Below are 4,776 nucleotides of genomic sequence, written 5' to 3'. Positions count from 1 at the left end.
GCTTGATCATTTGTTCTTGTTGGCTAACACTTGCTGTTTTGTAGGTTGAGGATAATTCATTTGTGTTTGCCTTAGGGCTTACTCATTGTGCATATTGATTTGTCTGTCTGTTTGATAGTGACTGTTGACTGTTGTCTGAGTATTGTACTGATTGGTTTAGCTGTTTCCACAGGTACCTAAGTTGCTTTAAGTTCATTTGAACTTTGCTTTGCTTGCTTGTGGTTGGCATACCACTTAGGTATAATCCCTTAATCTTCATGTAGTCTGGAAGACCTGTCATGTTACTTTGGCAGGCACCTGTCTGAAGCCCTCCTTAAGAGGCAATGTTTGTGGTTGTTTAATTTTGTGCCAAGCAGGTTAAGTCCTCTTAAGAGGCAATTGGCAGATAAAAGGGATGTGCAATCCATCCCCTGCTATTCAGTTGTGTCATTCATCCTGCTCACACCATGTGTTGATGCACTTTGAATAAAAACCCAAAATCTTGTCCATAGAGTCAGTCATTTGTGGAGAAGAGTTCCTACATTCTGAACTCCCACACTTTCTATTTGATTCAAGCTCTCCCAGGCCAGGGATAAGAGCTATGAGGCATAACCCTCATCTCCATTTCATCTGCTTCACCCTGACTCTCAATGTTAGGGTTAAGAGCTAAAAACACCCCATTCCAGTTGGCTTGTTTCTACAGCCTAGCCTTGTATGAGCCATATGTTTGCATATAGTGTGTGTGCTTGCTCTTTTGTGAATGCTTGTTTGCTGTTTATTTGCTGTTTCAACTTGCTGCCTGTGCGAGTTAGGATCTGTTAGATACCTCAACCTAGGACCATTGTGGATTGCATGATAACTATTAGGCTCGAGTCAGTCTCCCTTTTAGTTTGTCATTTCCCAGTCTCTGGTTAGGAGAAAGTTTCTCCCCTGTTAAGGGGAACTACGTTGCCCTGATCCTCATACCAGATGAGGTACGTAGGTAGGAGATCGTGCGAGATCTCTCCGGGCACCCTTTTCCTTTTTTGCGTGTGTTTGCTTGACAGCTTTCAGGTCCGAGTTCCCGACTCCCTTTTAGCTTGTTTCTTTTCAACTTTCTTCTCCTTTTGGTGTGTGTTTGCTTGACAGCTAGCAGGCTCGAGTCCCCAGACTCCCTGTTAGCTTGTTTGTCCAACCTTTGTGTTTCTTTTGACGACTCAGCGTCTGGTTAGCGTTTATTTGCTTGGAGTCTGACGTAAGTCCAGCAATTGGCAGTCAGTTTCCTGTGTTTGTGTGTTTGGAGTCTGACGTAAGTTGATCAGTCACCATTTATGCTAGACATTCCACTATTTAACCGTAAATAAGTCAGGTAAACTGTGTAAACTGAAGCATTTTTAGTTAGATATAAGCTCAATTCTATAATATAAAGTGTGTTGTTACTTATGAGTTTCTTGAGGATATTTTACACTTTTGGGTATGTTAGCAGGTAAAAAAACTAGTTTGGAAGCTCAGGGAATCAAACGTCAGATGCGAAATTGAGCCCGAGCAAGAAAACGGAAGAAAAAATCAATTTTTGGAGAACCTGCTGTCCATACGCGTATGGCCTTACATGATACGCGTATGGCCTTACATGATACGCGTATGGACCTTCCCAGTACGCGTAGCATACGTATATGACCAGAGGGATGGAAAATCTAGCCAAAAGACAAGCTTTTGGTGATACGCGTACCAGACTGGGCAATACGCGTACCAGACTGGGCCATACGCGTACCAGCCTGGGCAATACGCGTATCAGAGGCTGTCTTACGTGCAATACGCGTTTGAGACTAGGCAATACGCGTATGAGACTGGGCAATACGCGTATGGAGCCCAAAATCAGGAAAAGTCCAACTGAATAGCTATTTAGAGGGCAGAACACGATTTTCCAGGTTTTGGACGATTTTGGAGAGAAAAAAGACGCGTTTTGAGAGCTGGAGACTCTACGATTATCAGAGGATTCATATGTTCAAGAGTTTTCCGACGATTGAAGATTGATTCCTCACGAAATTCTGTAATGACAACAATGTTAATCTTTGTTTTTATTTCGATTATGAGTAGCTAAACCCCCCATTGCTAGGGGGGTGACCCTGATTCTGAATGTGACAGCTTTTATGTTTATGAGTGCATTGACTATTTCTTCTTTTCCATTGATTTGTTCTTATTACCGTTCTTTATGCTTTATTCGTCGGACCAACGAATGATGATTAATATGAATAGTTTAAGCTGGACAGCAATTATTCATTGATATGTATAAGAATTCTGGATAGTAAAAATAACCTAGGACTAGGGATTTTCTATCTGACCGGTAATTCTTGATATTCGAATGCTTGAGTATGAACTTAATTATTTATGGACATAGTAATTAGGTTACATAATCAAAGGTCTTTTCACTAAGGAATTAGGAATAGATACCCTTGAGGACATGAATTAATTGGACAGAATTATTGTCTAAGCCTTCATAAATTATATCTGTTACAAGAAGTTTCATTCACCGAACCCTAGCAATTTTCTCTCATTTGTCTCTTGTTCAACCTTTTACTTATTTTATTTATTTACAATTGATAGTATAATTACTCACAACACAAAAACCAAAGGCTTTTGTCTAATTGAAACAATCTATAAACTCTGTATCGTCAAGCAGTCCTTGAGATCGACAAACGGGGAATTTCCCTTTTATTACTACAGTGAGAAAAATAGTACACTTGCTATTTTCCCATCAAGTTTTTGGCGCCGTTGCCAGGGACTGCCAAAGATAATAGAGTTTATTAATTTATTTTCAATTAGAATTTTGTTGCTCTGCATCCAAAATTTTATTTACTGTTAATTTTATTTTCATTATTATTATAACTAACTTCTGTCTAATTTGTGTATGCGAGGTAAGGCCTCAGCTGATTTTCATTTTGACGCAGAACCAGAGAGAACATTGCGCGCAAAGCTCAGAGAAGCTAGAAGAAAGAAACTGGCAAACTCTGACACCGAAGAACCGGCCACACCTGTCACATCAGTCTCTGGTCACTCCGAAAAATCTGAGTCAGACACAGCTTCACATTCAGACACTGTAAACATGGCTGCAGACCCACCCCCAGCGGAAAGACTTTTAGGTGACTATGGCAGACAGAATAACCCAGCAGTGCGGTTGTCCATTGTTAACCAACCTGTTAATGTTGCTCACTTCCAGTTACACCCCTCAACTATCCGCCAGTTAGAAAGCAAACCTTTTGCAGGAAAGATCAATGAGGATGCAAACAAGCATCTGCAGAGGTTTCTGACTATGACTACATCATTAAAAATTGATGGGCATTCTGAAGAGGCAAAGAGATTGGTCATGTTCCCATTCACGTTATCTGAGGACGCTGAGGAATGGTTCTATTCCCTACCCGCAGGAAGCATTACTACTTGGCAACAAATGGAAACAACATTCTTGAACGAGTATTTTCCTGCTTTTGTGTATATCCGTAAGAGGTATGACATTGTGAATTTTAAACAGAAAGACAGAGAGACACTTGGAGATGCATACAAAAGATTCAAGAGATGTTTAGTTGCATGTCCTACACATAATCTGGATGAAACTGAACAAATGCAGAATTTTGTAAACGGGCTGAAGATGAGAACTAAGCAACTCATTGATACAGCTGCTGGTGGCTCATCTAATTTTTCAATAGCAACCGGTATCAAAAAGATCATCGAAGCTATTGCAGCGAATGAGCATTTGGAATTATATGACCGTACTGTGAATCAGCCGGAGGGAAAAATTGACTTGAAATTAGCAAATCAGGTAGTGAAAATGGAAGACCAGATTGCTGCTGAGGTTGAAAGAAGATTGAAAGCTATGAATTTAGGTACCCAGACTGTTGCTCAAGTTCAACCGGTTCCGACCATGATTTGTGAGATTTGTAGTGGACCACACTTTGCCATGCATTGTGTTGCAACCGCAGAACAAGTGCAAGCTATAAATTACCTGAGGCAGAATAATCCCTACTCAAATACATATAATCCGGGGTGGAAAAATCATCCTAATTTCTCTTGGAAATATCAGCAAGGTAATATTCAGAAGCAAGGACCTCCACAACAACAACCACCTTACAAACCACAATATCAGCCGCAACAACAACATTATCAGCAACAAGTACCTAAGAAAGCGGATTGGGAGATTGCTATAGAGAAGATGGCAACTCAGAGTATGCAATTTCAGGAAGAAACCAGGAATAATCAGAAGAGCACCAATGCATCCATTAAAAATCTAGAGATTCAATTGGGTCAGATAGCACAACAGATAACAAATTCCCAAATACCAGGCGCATTACCTAGTGCAACAGTGACAAATCCGAGGGAGCACAATAATGTGAGTGCTGTAACAACAAGAAGCGGAAAATCTGTTGAAGATCTTAAGAAGAAGAAGGATGAAGAAGAAGATAAATTGCTTGAAGTGGACCTGGAAATCTTAGAAAACAAGACACCACCTGAGGAAGAAAGTGTGACACTGCCGGTGGTACAAGAAAAGCTCCCTGAACCAAAACCCATCATTAAGCTTCCATTCCCACAAAGAAACAAAAAGAAGAAGCAAGATGAGAAAATTTTTCAGAAATTCATGGAGTTGTTCAGGAAATTAGAAATCAATATTCCATTCTCTGAGGCACTCGAGCAGATGCCTATCTATGCGAAATTCATGAAAGACATCATCTCCAAGAAGCGCACCACTGACACTGACCCTGTTATACTAACTGAAACTTGTAGTGCTATTTTGCAGGGTATGAAGATTCCAGTAAAGAAGCCAGATAG

This window comes from Lathyrus oleraceus, chromosome 2 (assembly GCF_024323335.1).
Source record: "Lathyrus oleraceus cultivar Zhongwan6 chromosome 2, CAAS_Psat_ZW6_1.0, whole genome shotgun sequence".
NCBI lineage: Eukaryota > Viridiplantae > Streptophyta > Magnoliopsida > Fabales > Fabaceae > Lathyrus > Lathyrus oleraceus.
The sequence above is the reverse complement of the archived record's forward strand: the minus strand, read 5'-3'. Positions refer to the sequence as shown.